This window comes from Arachis ipaensis, chromosome B10 (assembly GCF_059453495.1).
Source record: "Arachis ipaensis isolate K30076 ecotype BB chromosome B10, ASM5945349v1, whole genome shotgun sequence".
Classification (NCBI taxonomy): Eukaryota; Viridiplantae; Streptophyta; class Magnoliopsida; order Fabales; family Fabaceae; genus Arachis; species Arachis ipaensis.
In genome coordinates, this window is record NC_142435.1 from 129,466,160 (window position 1) to 129,484,127 (window position 17,968).

The following is a 17,968-nucleotide window of genomic DNA, read 5'->3' on the forward strand; positions in this document are numbered from 1 at the left end:
GATATTTTACATATCAATAAATAATTTGTTATAGATCTAAATTTCATTTAATAGCATATTATTAGTTAATAAATTACTATATATATGAACGAAATTTAAACTTCTAACCTTTATTTAAGTGAATAACCGAGCTAATTATTAGACCAACTCAAATTGATTTAGATATATTTAAAATTTTAAATTAGAACTCTATATATATTGAAAAAACTAGAACTTCACACATATACATCTATACACACACTCATTTATTATAGTATTTAAAATAATAAAAAAATAATTTCACACACATTATAGTATTTAAAATAATAAAAAGATTATTTATAACGATTTTCTCATTATTTTAACATGATCAAATATTATTTTTATATGTTCTTAAAAATTATTTAATTATTCATTATCTCTTATTTAATTTTGAACTTCACTTATTATAATATTTATGATATAGATAAATTTTTAATTAAAGTAATTACTATATTCAAGACTATTTTAATAAAAAATATTAATATAATATATTAATATATAGATAATACATTTTTTTATCTTAAATAACTTTTTAAAAATTCACCAATAATTTAAGTTGTATTTAATTAAAAAAATAAATTTGAATTTAATTATCAACTAATTAACTAGTATCATAAAGTTAATTATTACTATTTTTATAAGTTGTTTATTTATTTTTAATTTTTATACTAAATCAAATTTAATAAAATAATTATGATTGTATGTTAAATTTAACAAAATATTTTTTGACATAAAACATAAGAAAATAATTTATATTTTATGTTGGAAAAAACATAATATAACAAGGAAAAAATATATACATCTATATATATTATTAGTATTTTTTTTTAAATTTTTGTGGAAAAAAATGCCCCCTCTTTTTTACACTTGGGTCCGTCCCTTTTTGAGATTAGCTTTGTAATTGAGAGGTATTTGAATTTATGTATTTGATCAAGCTAATGATTTCCATTTTTATTCTAGATTATTTGAAAATATTTTAATTTTCATGTAAATTTAGAAAAAAATATGTTACATAATAATATTATTAAGGGGCTAGTTAGTGAAAATCATAATTTAGACATATAAAATTGAATGATACATTAAAAATCTTGTTGTTGCTTGGCTGGGGGTTACTTGCTTCCAATGGTAGAGGAAGGTCGGACTAGTTTTGTTGACGGTGCCATAGAGGAAGGAGGTTGGGGCTTGGGAGTAGAGCGTTTAAGAGGGATTAGTGGTGGGAAGTCTTCTCAATCTCTTCCCTTTCTTGCTATTGCCATTGGTATGAAATGTTATGATGTTGAGAAACTTGAATATCTTTATATATATAAAGATAGAATAGCAAAACAGTAAAACAAGCCTAAATGAGCTTGCTTTTTGACAAGTGGGTACATAATTTCCTTGCACGTGGAGTAGTGCAACTCTCTAATTTTGTATACATCTTCATTTGCTTGCTGATCGAAGGTTATGGTTTAACTTTTTCCAATCCCAATATTAACTTAGCTTCCTTTGTTCTTATTGGCTGAGGAGAAGCTTGGAGGATCGCCAAATTGGGAATCTCGCCTGATTAGGTACCATTAACATTGCATGCAATTTTTATAATTTTGTCTTGCTGTTATTTCATTTGAAATTTGAAATTTATTTTTTTCCACCGTGGGGAAGTTAGTGCTCTATTTATAAATATGATTGTGAATGTGGTGTAGAAACTATAGACACAGCAGAGAAGCATTTTGAAATGGCAATGGCCAATGTTCCAATGATGCAAGTGGTGTAGCTGATCGAGTGGTGGATGTCAACCCATCGAAACTATCGTAGTCCCTGGTAGTTGTAGACTCAGGAGTAGTTGTCAATTTTAATATGAAGTCATTGTATTGAGTGCTGGTGTACTAACATGAAAATTAAATCCAACTGCCCTTAAAAAAATTGAAAGAAATTGAATCCATGTGTAACATAATAGGTACAGTACATGTAATAGTATGACCAAGAATGGTTAGGCCAAATTTGATACTCCCTGTGTACAAAAGTGGAGAATATTTAGTGAAAATCTGGCAAGAAAAAAAATAAAATAAAAACCTTATAACGAGGTTATTACGCTAAAGCACCTGAAAGGTATATAGAGTATTTTGTCAAAAAAAAAAAACATAATGTAAAAGAAAGATTAATATATATAAGGTTCACAATATTTTTAATCAAAACATGATAAATAGCATTCCCTAATAGATAATTAAGATCCACAAACCTTAACATATTTCATTGTGCAGATATAAAGCTAGCTCAAAACATACATCGTTATACTCTAGATTAACTTATACAAAAGATGTAGCACCATTAGTCTTAAAACATCTACACCCTCTGATGTCTGTTAATATCCATGTGAATTCTCAAATTATTTGGTGAGATTATCCTAAACACTAGGGTGTCTTTCGGTTTCAGCCTGTGAGCCATGCAGAAATCAGGCCATTCTAGTCCAAACCTGATATCAAAATAATTTCTAGGATTTTGGCGAGCTCGAAAAAGGAAAACATTCCCCTTTTCCGAAAGGTGGCCCTATTATAGTCTAGATGGTTCCATCTCTAAATAGTCGCAACTCTTTCGTGAAATTTACTAGTATGTACTGTGAAAGTCAAATTAAAATACTATTATTAGTGTAGTTATTATGTAAAACCATACTTACCTATTAATGACACATGAGTACAATGTGAGTTTATCATGGGTGATAGTTTAAATTACCAATATGGGGGCCTTGATGTCGCTTCATGTAAGCTCTTTTGAATGAGTGTGGAAAACAATGTCCCTAAATATATAATAAAAAATGGCACTTTTAAGATTCATAAAATTTAAAATATATTTTGGTTTTACAAATAAAAGATGGACTCGAAAGCTTCTAACATCACAGTTAGCAAATAAGGGGTAGAATTTAGGTTACCTAACATTAGTAGCTATTTGTGGAGAACTAGTTGTGTGTTGGTTTATAACTTCTTCAGCATCCATTGATTCGGTAAAATTATCTCTAATTGTGATGACATTAGGTTGTTGGTCCTCTTGGGAAGGTGTATACTTTAGATTGAAATACATTTCAATGAGTGATGAGCAAAAAGTGAAGCTTACGGATACTAGCAAGTACACCAGATCGTTCAAGTAATACTACAGTGAGTGGATATTGTTCTCACAAGGATTAAAGGATTGAGCACGCAAATCTCAAATTAAATAACTAATTAGATCAAATAGAACCTGGATTCAAGAATACTGAAGAACCTTAGAATGCTTGAATGATTGGAAACTTGAATGCTGAATGCTTCGAAGGAGGTAGTGATTGTTGAATTGGAAGAAATCAATGTTGATGAATGTCTAGAGTTTCAAATATGTTCATGTCCTTAGGGGAATCAAACGTTGTTAAACTAATTCTAAAGATTACAAATCTCTGTTCATGATGAATCTAAAGTAACTGATTTTCGATGTCTCAGTGAATGTCTTGGTCGATCAATTAATCAAAGAGGTTAAGTTCAAAAATCTGATCCAGTTTCTCAATGAGAAAACACAATTTTCAAGAATTGTCCTAATCCGAGTTATATGTTACGTATTCAAAACAAGGGTAATAAAAAATTATGTATTGTGTCGCACACTTAGAAAACCACTACGTCTGGTTGATTCAAAAAGTTATGTGAAAGAGTTTTCAAGCACGATTTGAAAATCAGTTCTGTCGAATCAGTAAACAAATCTAAAATGGGATTAGCACACCTGTCGATACTACTAATCCTTTAGTGACGAAGAATGAAATACTCAATCATATACAGCTTAATGCAAAACTTTAAAACAAGGAAAACTTAGATTAATAAACTATTGAAACATGAACAGAGCTCCTAACCCTTTGACAAAGGTTTAGTGACTCATGCTGGATGCCAAATCAAAGATGAAAGTGTTCTGGAGGAACTAGGTTGTCTTTGTGAATCCAATTCACTTATTTATACCTACAATTTCTAATTCAAATTTCAAACCTAATCTTATCTTAATCAGAATTATTAAGATAATCTCTAATTAATTCAAATCTTCAAATTCAAAACAGAATCAAAATCAGAACTAATTAATCACAGAATCTTCTTCAATATTCAATTTGAAATAAGATCTCTGAAACTGGGCTTGGAGAATGATCACTGGAGCTTGCACTGTGCTGGTCTTCTTGATCAGGGCGTGGCATACTGGCTTCACTACGTGGCACGCCCCCTTGAATTTTGATTAGGGCGTGGCACACCCTACTGTGCACATGGCATGCCTGCTTGGTTTGGGTCAGGGCGTGGCACACCCTGCTTGTACGTGGCACGCCTGAACTTGGCTTGCTCCAGGGGCTTCACTTGGTCCTTAGGTGTGGCATGCCTCTCCTCTCTCGTGGCATGCCCTGAACTTGGCTATTATAGGGCATGGCATGCCCTGCACAACGTGGAACGCTCCAATTCTTGAAATGAACTCATATGTACGCACAAGACATGTGTACGCACAACACGGCTATTTTTGCAACTTGTGCGTACGCATGAGGCATGCGTACGCACAACATGGGAATCACTCCTTGAGGGCGCAACACGCATTGCTCCAACGTGGGACGCCTTCCTTCAATATGGCATGCCTCAGCTTTGGTAATTATAGGGCATGGCACGCCTTGCACAGCATGGCATGCCCCTTTTGTTGAGATAGACTTGTGCATACACTCGAGGCAGGCATATGCACAACAAGGCAGTTTTTGAAACTTGTGCGTATGCATGGGGCATGCGTATGCACAACTTTCTGCTCTCTTGAGAAGCTCTATTGTGTTTTTCTTTGATCATATTCTCTTTGCTACTTGATTTTCATCTCTTTAATCCTGTATTTTCTTGAAAACACTTAGCAAACACCTTAGTAGCAAAAGATACTTAAAAGTAATGAGATTCGAAGATGAAACTGTAATTATACCTAAGGAAACAAGAATTAAAAGCAAGAAAAACAACTAAAGATGCAAACTCATCACAACACCAAACTTAAAACTTTTCTTGTTCTCAAGCAAAAAAATAATAATAATAATTGCATTAGTGAAGAAGAATTGAATCTCTTTAAAGCTCATGTCCATGTTGATAATGGGGTTTACTAACCTTCTGATCATAAATAGATTCTCTTCTTTCTTCTTTCCTAATGAATCTTGAAATCTTGTGAGTGAAGATTTTTTTGAGAACTAAGGCTCGGATGATATTATAAGATTCTTCTTTTCTTGATTTTTGATTGATCCTTGAATCTTTTGGTTTCTTCTTTTTAACTGAGAGAGATTATTGAAGTTGTCAACTCTTAGTGCTTCATCTCAAGGCAACTCTTGATAGTGGGCTTTCGATTGATAATCCCAAACCAATTGGTTCAAGTTACCGGGTGATAAGGTACCCCTCGGATCTAATTACCCAAACCTCTCCTTAACACAGTTGCACTACAAGCATATAGGTAAAGACTTGAATTTCAAGACATCGATGTCCAGAGTCTCTTTGGACTTCTAAATGTTTTGTTTCAAGGCAGCTCTTAATTATGGGCTTTTCGATCGATAATCCCGAGCCAGTTGGCCCAAGTTATCGGGTGATGAAGCACCCCTCGGATTTAATCACCCAAGTCTTTTCTTGGACAATCAACACCACCGACACATAACTAGCTCTTTAGTCATTGATGTTCAGGGCTTTGCAATGTTGATTTTCTTTTGATCTTTTTATTTTTTTTTCTTTCTTTTCTTTATTGTTTCTCTTCTCTCTTTCTTTTTCTTTCTTTTTCAATTCAAGGATCTTTTGTTTGTTTAGGGATCTCAATAAGACTTCTCTAAGCCTCTGTTCAAGAAGAATCATTCTTCCCTTTCATTCAATACCATTCACTTGTCACCACATCTCATGGAATATAATCACAATTTCATGCACCACCACTTTTCATACGAGGACTTTATTTGGTAGATTCAACTTTTCCTTCATCAAGTAATTCTTCTCATGATAGTCAGAGGGGTCAGAGGATAAGCATTAGGCATGGGTAGTGCAATAAGAAAACTATGCATGATGCAAGAATGAAGGAAAGGGAAAATTAGATGAAAATGAAAAAGAAAGAAATACTAACCACCATACACCAAATTACCTCTTTCATTTCCTGTCCTTGTTGTCCTCTTCCTCTTCATCTTTGGTCTTAATTGCAACACCAAACTTAGAGTTTGATCCATGTACAGATTGGTGAACACCAAACTTAGGATTTCGTCATGTTATCAAGTAGTGAAGAGTTTAGAGGAATATAGAATGGTAAGTATGTGTGGCATTAGGTGATTGGATGCATGAACAAATATTTTAGCAAGATATATATATATATATTGAAACGTATTGCCTAAATGAATAAGGAAAAAAAAATTAAAATATGTGAAAAAATAAACCTGATGGTCAAAATGAGAATGCATGCATGGAGGAGGGGGGAGAAAAATAATGTAGGAATTAAAAAAAAGAAAACAGAAGGAGAAGGAAAAAAGAACTAACTAAAGTTAGGTTGTCTCTCAATAAGCACTCTTTTATCGTCATTAGCTTGAGATTGTTTCCCCTAGGTTGGGGAATGGGAAGTTGAGGAACTTCACGGCATACTTCAGTGCCATTCATGTTAATGCATGCATCCCTCATCTTCATGTCGATTCTCTTTTTGATGCATGTTTCCAACTCTTCTATCAATGTCCAAGCTTCCTCTGTTGTTTGCTTTTTCAATGAACCTCCAGCCCATCCATCAAGCACTTCTCTGTAGTCTCTAGAGATCCCATCGTAGAAGTATAGGATTATAATCTCCTTGGGTACATCGTGTTGTGGATTTCTCTCCAGTAGCTTATTATACCTCTTCCAAGAGTCATGGAATCTTTCGCCATCTTTTTGAAAGAAACATGCAACTTCCTTCCATAATTGTCCCACAGTGGCCTTTTCCTCCAATATTTCTTCCTTAGTTTCTAGCACTAGAGGTTGATGATCTTCAAGAATGTCAGAGAGTAGCCCTTCTTCAATGGTCTCTTCTACTAAGACATCATTTAGATCAATCTTCATGCAATTCTCTATCTTATTGGGATGTTGCATGGTCTTGAAAACATTAAAGCTCAATTGCTCATCATAGACTCTTAGTGTTAATTCTCCCCTTTAAACATCTATGACTGCATGTCCAGTGGCTAGGAAAGGCCTCCTAGAATGATAGAAGCATTGTCACTCTCCTCCATATCAAGAACCACAAAATCTACAGGAAATATGAAATCCCCTACTTTAACCAACAAGTTTTGCACTACTCCATGAGAGAGCTTTATTGATTGGTCAGCCATTTGAAGGGAGATTCTTGTGGGTTTGACTTCTTCTATTTGCATTTTCTTCATCATGGACAATGGCATTAAGTTTATGCTTGCTCCTAGGTCACATAGTGCTTTTCCAATAGTGATGTCTACAATAGTGCATGGGATTTGAAAATTTTCTGGGTCCTTCAATTTCTGAAGCAACTTTCTTTGGATAATGGCACTGCATTCCTTAGTGAGGATCATAGTTTCATCTTCTTTGAGAGTCCTTTTCTTGGTTAGCAACTCCTTCATAAATTTTGCATATAGAAGCATTTGTTATAAAGCCTCAACAAATGGAATATTAATTTGCAAAGATTTCCAAAAATTTAGAGTATTATTGCTGTTGAATATCCTTTTGTAATCTTTGTGGGAAGGGAATTCTAGGTGCATACGTTCTCTCTCTTGTGATTTTCTTGGAGCTTGAGGTGGTGGAATGTGGATCTCTTATGTTTGCTTATTTTCCTCCTTTGATGGTTTTTCTTCTCCCTGTTGTTGACTCTTGGCCAACCACTTTGCCACTTCTCAGATTGATAACCTTGTACTCCTCCCTAGGATTTAGAATTATGTCACTAGGAAAGGAGTTTGGAGGTTTCCCTGCCAATTGTTTAGCCATTTGACCAACTTGCATATCCAAGTTCCTTATAAAAACCTCTTGATTCTTGAAGTTAGATCTTGGCTCCATTATGAACTCCTTGGTTTGTTGCATGAATTCTTTGGAAAAATTGTCTAAAGTGTTCTCAATAGGGGGCTTATGAAAATTTTGTAGTTGTGTTGAAGATGACCCTTGTTGATATGGAGTGTTGAAAGTTCTCTGTCATTGATTTTTCCACCCAAAATTTGGATGGATTCTCCAACCTGAATTGTATGTCTTTGAGAATAGCTCATTTTGTGAATTTCTTGAAAAATTGCCCATATAATTCACTTGTTTCTAAGAGGGTTGATCCTCTTTGAATAAATCACAATTTTCATCTTGATGAGCTCCTCTAGATAAGTTGCATGTTGTGGCTAGTGTCCTCACGGCTGAAACTTGCATGTTACCTATTTATTTAGTGAGTAAATTGATTTGTTGGGACATGGCTTTATTCTGTGTCAAGAGAGAATCTAGTGTGTCTAGCTCTATGACTCCCTTCTTCACTTTTATCTCATTGCCATACATGTAGTGATTATTTCCTACTATTTCTATCAATTCTAATGCTTCTTCTGTTTCTATCAACTCCAATGCTTTTTCGAGTGTCTTCTGGTGTAAGGATCCTCTAGTTGAGGAATCAATCAAGGTTCTAGAAGCTTGAGACACTCCATCATAGAATGTTTGGAGTTACAACCATTCAGGAAAAGCATGATGCGGGCATTTTCTTATTATCTCCTTATATCTCTCCCATGCCTCATAAAGTGACTCCCCCTGTTTTTGAGCGAAAGTGTGAATGTCATTCCTCAACCTTGCTAGCTTTTGAGAGGGGGAATTAATTGGTCAAAAACTTATTTATCATGTCATCCTAAGTTGCTATACTTCCCAATGGTTGAGATTAGAGCCACTGTTTGGCTCTATCCCTTGAAGAGAATGGGAATAACCTCAGTCTTATAGCTTCGGGAGAAACTCCATTGCTCTCAACCGTGTCACATATCTGCAGAAAACTAGATATGTGCACATTCGGGTCCTCTTATGGATTGCCACTGAATTGGTCTTATTGTGCCAATTGAATAAGAGAAGGCTCAAATCAAAGTTGTTGGCCTCAATAGCTAGCCTCACTATGCTACTGCCACAACTATCAGTGGTGAAAGTGGTAAAAATCTCTAAGAGTTCTCATTATATTGTTTTGTCCTTCATCCATATTCTTCTCCTCTTCCTTCCTGGCTCTTGATTTCTTTCTAAATCGGAATAGAGTCAATTCAATTTCAGGATCATATTGAAGAGATTCTTTCGAGCTTTCACTCCCTTCAATCTCAGAATCGTATTGAAGGAGCTCTTTTGAATTGTTACTCCCTTGCATGCACAAAAAGAAAACAAATCAAAGGCACCAGTGGAAGGAATAAAATTTAAAACAATAAGAGAGAAAATTACTGAGACAAAAGAGCACACCAAACTTGATTCAAAGTAACGTATATAAATAAAAGAGGGAGAATAAAATAAAATCCTAATGATGTAAAGAAATAAAACTCAAACAGAAACCCTAACAATGAAAGAGAAGTAAATATAAATGAAAACCCTAATAATGAAAAAGAAATAATACTAGAATGAAAACAAAATAAAAAAGATCTAATTTAGCACTTTAACCCAAATTATGATGTCAATCTCAATTAATCCTTGGCAATGGCACAAAAAACTTGATGAGCGAAAAGTGAAGCTTACAGATACCGGCAAGTGCACCGGATCGTTCAAGTAATATCACGGTGAGTGGATATCGTTTCCACGAGGATTAAAGAATTGATCATGCAAATGTCGAATTAAATCATTAATTAAATCAAATAGAACCTAGATTGAGGAATGCTGAAGAACCCTAGAATGCTCAAATGATTGGAAACTTGAATGCTGAATGCTTCGGAGGAGGCAGTGATTGTTGAATTGGAAGAAATCAATGTTGAGGAATGTCTAGGGTTTTGGAAATATTCATCCTCAAAGGAATCAAACTTTGTTAAGTTAATTTTAAAGTTTGCAAATCTCTGTTCATGACGAATCTAAAGCAACCGATTTTCGATGTCTTGGCTCCTCGGTTTCTCTTTAATTAACCAACTGCCAATGTCTTAGTCGATCGGTTAATCAAAGAGGTTAAGTTCAAAAATCCGATTCATTTTCTCAATGAGAAAACACAATTTTCAAGAATTTTCCTAATCTAAATTATATGTCACGTATTCAAAACTAGGGTAATAAAAAATCATGTATTGTGTTGCACACTTAGAAAACCACTACGTCTAGTTGATTCAAAAAGTTATGTGAAAGAATTTTCAAGCAAGATTTGAAAATCAGTTATGTCGAATCAGTAAACAAATCCAAAACGGGATTAGTACACCTGTCGATGCTACTAATCCTTTAGTGATGAAGAACGAAATACTCAATCATAAACAGATTAATACAAAACTTTAAAACAAAGAAAAACTTAGATTAATAAACTATTGAAACATGAACAGAGCTCCTAACCCTTTGACAAAAGTTTAGTGACTCATGCTGGGTGCCAAATCAAAGATGAAAGTGTTTCGGAGGAACTAGGTTGTCTTTGTGAATCCAATTTACTTATTTATACCTAGAATTTCTAATTCAAAAGTCAAACCTAATCTTATCTTAATAAGAATGATTAACATAATCTCTAATTAATTCAAATCTTTGAATTCAAAATAGAATCAAAATCAAAACTAATTAATCATAGAGTCTTCTTCAATCTTTAATTTGAAATCAGATCTTTGAAACTGGCATTGGAGAATGATCACTGGTGCTTGCATTGGGCTGGTATTCTTGATTAGGGCATGGCACGCTGGCTTCATTGCATGGCACACCCCCTTAAACTTTGGTTAGGGCATGGCACGCCCTACTGTGCACGCGGCACGCCTGAACTTTGCTTGCTCCAGGTGCTTCACTTGGTCCTTAGGCGTGGCACGCCCTGCCCAGCGTGGGACGCCCCAATTCTTGAAATGAACTTGTGCGTATGCACAAGACATGTGTACACACAGCACGACCATTTTTGCAACTTGTGCATACACATGAGTTATGCGTACGCGCAACATGGGAATCACTCCTTCAGGGCGTGGCACGCATTGCTCCAGCATGGGACGCCTTCCTTCAATGCGGCATGCCTAAGCTTTGGTAATTATAGGGCGTGGCACGCCCCTTTTGTTGAGATAGACTTGTGCGTACGTACGAGGTGTGCGTATGCACAACAAGACAGTTTTTGAAACTTGTGCATATGCACAACATTCTGCTATTTTGAGAAGCTCTGTTGTGTTGCTCTTTGATCATCTTCTCCTTGCTACTTGATTTTTATCTCTTTAATCCTGTATTTACTTGAAAACACTTAGCAAACACCTTAATAACAAAAGATACTTAAAAATAATGAGATTCGAAGATGAAACTGTAATCAAACCTAAGAAAACAAGAATTAAAAGCAAGAAAAATAACTAAAATTGTGAATGCACAAATAAGGTGAAGTGAATTTGGGCACAATCAATCTCTAACATAGTGATTTGAATTTGAGACCAAGACTAACTCTAGGTTGTTCTTATCCCACAACGAGAGATAAAACAGGCCAAATCCTACATATACCTAAGATGAATTGTTTCATCTCTCTCTCTCCAGCATAAAACTCTTTAATTTTCTCAAATGTTCTTTCTTCAATCACTCTATGTTTAGGATTACCAGTTAGTGATATTTAGAGGCAGTTGTCACAATGATCAATTGCATAGCAAATATTTCCAAAGTCTGAACCATATGTTGCAAGAAAATCCTTTGAAAAATCCCTATCACCCTATCAAACTAAGATCACAATTTAGCAAATTCAAAAACACTCATTTTTATATATAGCAAAAGATGCTAACAATAAGTACTTACCTGCCCTTTCATCATTTTTTTATTTTTATTTTTATTTTTTTTTTATCATTAGCCCTACCTCACTAATAGTTATTGGTTCGTGATTCAAAATTATTTTACAGAATTCGTTATAAAATAACCAGAAAAATTAATTTACCAAAATCGGATTCTTACAATATATATATATATAGCTAAAGGCTAAATCAAAGAAAACCATAAAAAGATTTATTGGGCAAATTGTGTTGGTCCTTATTAATTAGAGTCATTTTACTTATTTACTATAAAAAAAAAAATCATTTTACTTATTCAATCATTTCATGAGCGTTTAATATATTGTAATTCTCAACTAAGTTAATTATCTTTGATTTCTTAATAGCATGTTATGTGATCTTAAAAAATTAATCGATGAAAATATCTAAGGATTACATGTATGTATATTTGCTAATTAATAAAAAATAAAATATATTTTAAATTAAACAGTAACGTTAATTTAATAATTGTAAATCAAAAAATTAATTTATGTATTCTTTTTTTTATTAAAATATGTAAATTAATTTTAAATTTATACATAAATTAAAATTCAAATAAAATTGTGAAAATACTCAACTTGAAATTACTTATTTGACTTTATATTATCATTCTAATTTTTGTTCATTTAAATAGTCATTTTTTTATGCCAATGAGCTATATATAGTTCAAATGGCATAACCTCCCCATACTCATTTAGGGGTTGTAAGTTTGAATATTCTTATCTTTGATTAAAAAAAAAAATAGTTATTTTTGTATATTTTTTCTTTTTGAGATTATATTTAAATACTATATAAAGATATAAAACTCTTAAATGAAATGCAAGTTTGAATATAATATTTCAATAGTTGAAATTAAAGTTTAATTTTCTAATTTTATTTTTGATGAATCATGATAATACTATGTATTTTCAACAACATTATAACTAAATAATATTAAAAAGTGTAAATTGTTAAAAGAGAAAAAAAAATAATATATAAATGATATAATTAATGAATACAATTCGACCAAAAATAAAAAAAGTTTAATATATTATGTAATAAGATCACAAAAGTAAAAGTTTAATTTCTTTTTAAAATAATTATACTGTGAATGTGAATGGATGTTCTAGAATTAGAAATATGCATTTAAGTATATGAATATTTATGTTGTTCTATATTATTTGTAATTGTTATAGTCATTCGTTACAATATTACATAATTAGGGATGACAAAATTTCCCGAGACGCGGGGATCCCTGCGGGGACTGCCCCGAATGGGGATCCGATTGTGGGGAATTTTTTCTGCGGGGATGGGGATGGGGGACAAAATTCCCCCGAAGCAGGCGCGGGGACCCGAGCGGGGATCCCCGCCCCGTCCCCGCTATTCCCCGAAATTTATGAATTCCTTGAATTATCCTTAATAGTTTATTTCTCATATATGTTTTTTAGAAATTTCTCACACACACATATATATAGAAACCCAAAACTCCTAATCTTTATTTGCATAACTCTTCTTCAATTCAGAGATTCCTAAGGCAGTCCATACTTCATCCAACCTCTCTGCAGCCACCCCTTCGTCACCCTTCTCACCGCATCGTCACACCTCACTGTGCCATCACCCTTACCGCGTCGTAATTTCTTTTTGTGGCGTTCTTTTTCATAACTCTGCCGTCGTGTCCATTCTCCTCTTTGTTGCCGCGTCTCCCACCTCATCTACTATTTCGAAAGAAGTCACCATCGTGTCATTTAGACTTTTTGTATAAAATCTTGCAGTTTTTGTATAAGATAGATACTTGCAGCTCTATTCATATGGAAATTAATAATTAGTTAGAATTATTATATACATGGGGAATGGGGTCCTCGCGGGGAATGGGGCCCCGTGGGGAATGGAAATGGGGAGCAATATTCCCCCACGGCGGGGAATGGGCAGGGATGGGGAGCAAATCTCAGGGCAGGGATGGGGAGCAGGGAGGCATCCCCCGCCCCCGCCCTACCCCATTGACATCCCTATACATAATAGACAATTATATTGGTTTTAATTACATTTAAAACTTATTATTTGTGTTGTGACAGATTGTATTATTTGTTTGTAACCCGTTATAGTCATTCATTACATATAGACAATTATGTTATTTTTAAAAGACTAAGAAAACTAATATTATATTTGATAAACTATGAGAATGATAACGGCTCTTTTTTGTTGTTTTGAATTTTATTTATTTATTTTTTAAAATTAAAATTAATTTAATTAGAAGCAAAAATATTAAAAATCAATTTAATTACATAAATAGTAAATAAATTGTGCCAATTAGCTACTTAAGCTGACGTAGCGTAATAGGAAAAATTTAAAAGATTAAGAGTTTCTACGAGTGAGCTTCTAAGAAAAGATCTTTTCTCGAGTTATTTATTTTAAAAAATCTTCTAAAAAAGTAAAAGTAATTTTATGTTTGGATATCTCATGTAAAAAAATCTTTTTATCTATCAATTATGTTTGGGTATAACAATATAAAAGTACTTTTTTGTTTATTTATTATGTAGAAACATCTTTTATTTTAAGGAAAAAAATCTTTTAAAAAAAGATGTAAATCGTAGCTTCTCAAAAAATATATTTTTTATTTTTTTAGTATTTTTATTTTTACTACTAGAAATTTATCAAATACGCTAAAAAATAAAAAATATCTTTTTTCATTAAAAAATATATTTTTCTATCAATTTAATAACACCCAAACGAACACTAAAAACGCATTAGAAGTTTACTTTGGTCCCTATTTTAATATATTATAAATAGATTATTTAACTCTGCTTATTATCATAAAAAAATTTATGATTCTATATAAGGTTCTCTTTTTATTATTATATCACACAAATATGAACATAGGGGATTTATATAAAATTTTAAATCCAATCAATATAGAACAGTTATGCAATATAATACTAAATAATATGATTTTAGTTTATATGATCAGAAGATACTAAGAACACTTTTATAGAGTTTCTTAATGATAAAGAGAGCCCACAAAAGAAGTAACCTATTGTCTAGTATAGTGTAATCAAAACTATCATAAAAAATTTATTGCCTTAAGTCATGGGTGGTCTTTTAAAAGTCATATTTTAACTCAACTTCAGCACTTCTAACACACGTCATCACCAGTTGCACCCATTCTTTAGAAAACATTTTGAAGATAAAACAAATCGAAGGGGTGGAACAAGACATCATGATTAGCAGAATTACAGTCTTATGCTGGGAGATTTGAAAGACAAGAAACAGAGCAATATACCAAAAAGAGGAGGTAAATCCTAATTTGACGATTTTGAAAGCCAAAACAGGAGAACAAGAATACAGGAAAGCCATACAATCAGACATAATCAACAAACACAGAATCAACAGAGATAAAGTAAAGCACATTACCTGGAGAGCACCACCAGATGGTTGGTTAAAAGCTAATGTTGATGCAGCATTCAGAGCAAGCACAAGGGAGGCAGCAACGGCAGTTGTGATCAGAGACACGGACGGAAAGCTTCTGTTGGGAGCAGCAGAGACAATTGCTTCATGTTCAGTACTGGCAGCAGAAGCAAATGCTATAAGAAATTCAATGACCATAATAAATAATTTAGGACTAAGCAATGTTTTAATAGAATCAAATTGCTTACTCTTAGTCCAAGCATTAAAATCGAAAGGCAGCTTGGGAGAAGTGGATCCGATTCTGATGGATGTTGTGGAGATGAAACAGAAAGTCTCTGGTGGAGGATTCACATGGACACCATGAGAAGGGAATCAACTAGCCCACTCAGTGGCAACCTTCATGCTCAGCGAAAAACTCAGCTCTGATTGGAACCGACGTCCATCGGGAGAAATAGCAAGAATCCTGAAGAGGGAGGAGACGACAGCGCGGCAGAGTAGAAGAAGACAGGTAGATTCGCCTCAGCATCTCAATCAAGGAGAAGAGGTGTGGAGCCACGGTATCACAGCAGAGCCAGAGCAGCCGTGGATCACAGCGATATATAGAGAACGGCGCGGCGTGCCGGCGGACTCCGAAGCAGCAAATCGGCGTTGAAAGGGATAACCTGAGAGGGCAAGAAAAGTCGATGCAACCGGCAACAGAGATGCTTCGAGTTACACTAGGCCAGCAAGGGGCAATCAGCAAGCAGCGACGAAGATCCTCGGAAGCAGAGGAACAAAGTAGCGGGCTGGTGAAGGTCAGAGGTGGCAATTGATACCGAACTGCCCATCGATATCCCATCTCAAATTTGGAAAAATGGGCCTCTGTGCCCTTGGAACCCAGAGAAGGTAGCAGCTCCAATCTGCAGCGACGCTTGCCAGTTTCTTCTCTCCGGCGTAGCTTTCGGAGAGCCGCAACCCAGCCTCACCGCAATATCCCAGTTCCGCTGCGGTACCCGTCGCTGTTCGTGGGCTTTGAATCCGCAAAATCCCAAATCTTAGCCGTGCGTTACGTGTGAGGCGGAGAAGCTTGACCCCGGGGTGGTTAGCGTCCTTTATGCAGCGTCACCGGCGGAGCTTCCTTCCTCCCGACTGACGAAGCCTCAACATAGAAGTAGTGTGCCAATTGGTATTGTTGTGAGTCTCTAAGCTTGTTTTGGTTCTTCGGAGAGTAGCAAGAGGGAAAGGGCACTGTTTGAACTGTGGGTTTGGGTTGTTTTCGTGTCGGGTCAGTTTAATCCGGCCTTGTCTTTGACCCAAAAAAAAAAGTTGTGGGTGGGTTTATTGATGTCATCACACCGCTGCGCCACCATATTGAGGAATTGTAGCTGCTGCTATGACTAACAAGTGCAGCACCTCTTGCACAATGAGGATAGTTGTGCGGGTTCTGATTTGGACTTTGGGCTTTTATTAGTCCAAATCCTTGATCAAAAAAAAAAACTCAACTTCAGCACTCTATACACTTATTTTATATACTAACTATAGTTTAAAAGTACATTTTTTTTGGCATTTAGAGATGATAATAGACGAGAAGAAAAAATAACAATCAATTTTGAACATTAATGCAAAATCCTAAAAGAAGAGTGCAAGATCTTTTATTAATTAAAAGTAGAGTAAACTACCATTTCTACCCACGAAAGTTGAAAAGCTAACATATCTACCCATAGAAAAAGGAAATTACCATTTGTACCCATGAAATATGAATTTCGCATAACAAAATTTTCCAAACACTAAAAAATTACCTAAAATCCCTAAATTACCCTTATCTTCACCATCACACCACCTCCTTCACTCAATCACCTTTCTAACCCTAACCCTCTTCACCCAGCCACCACCCCCCTTTTTCTTTCTAATCTCAAATTCCACCACCATCTCATCTCTTTTATCACTACAATCACCACCACTATACCTCCATCATCATCTTCTTCACATAAAGCAGCAGTAGCAACAACAACAACAACAACAATAGAAAAGCAAAGAGAAAAAACGGTTCTTCCTCCCTCATTGGACAGTGTCGACGATGATGGTGGCAGTGACACCCACCGGCGCCGTTGCCCTCTCCTCCTTCTCCGATCTCTTGTGCGCTCTCTTCCTTCCAGACCAGCAACAACGACAGCGACGGACTCAATCAATGGTGGCGACAAACGTGACGGAGCCAGCAGCAGCAGGGCACGACAGCGGCGACAGCTCCCTCTTCCTTGGTTCTGGCTCGCATCTCCTCTTCGGTCTCCCTCAACAACGGCGACGATGATGCGATAGTGGCAGCAAGTCCCCACGTTGCCAATGCGGTCTCCCTCCCCCTCTTCTTCTCTTCTTCTTCTTCCTCGGGTGGGTGTGTGTGTGCAATATCTCCGTGTGTGAGTTTTAGAGGAAAAGGGGGGGGGGTGGTGGCTGGGTGAAGGGGGTGGTGGTGGGATTTGAGATTAGAAAAGGAAAGAGGGGTGGTGGCTGGGTGAAGAGGGCTAGGGTTAGAATGGTGATTGGGTGAAGGAGGTGGTGTGGTGGTGAAGATAAGGGTAATTTAGAAATTTTAGGAAATTTTTTAGTGTTTGGATAATTTTGTTATGCGAAATCCATATTTCATGAGTACAAATGGTAATTTCCTTCTTCTATGGGTAGATTTGTCAGCGTTTTCAACTTTTGTGGGTAGAAATGGTAGTTTACTCATTAAAAGTATCTATTTAG

The 17,968-nt window shown here is 35.1% G+C and overlaps 1 non-coding gene across 1 annotated transcript; it reads left to right on the top strand.

Annotated features, from left to right (window-relative positions):
* Positions 1-8,655: 8,655 nt before the first annotated feature.
* On the top strand, positions 8,656-8,762 carry LOC148581697 (small nucleolar RNA R71). Its single transcript, XR_015899338.1, has one exon. It is a non-coding gene; the product is annotated as a small nucleolar RNA R71 (small nucleolar RNA).
* The last annotated feature ends 9,206 nt before the right edge of the window (positions 8,763-17,968 follow it).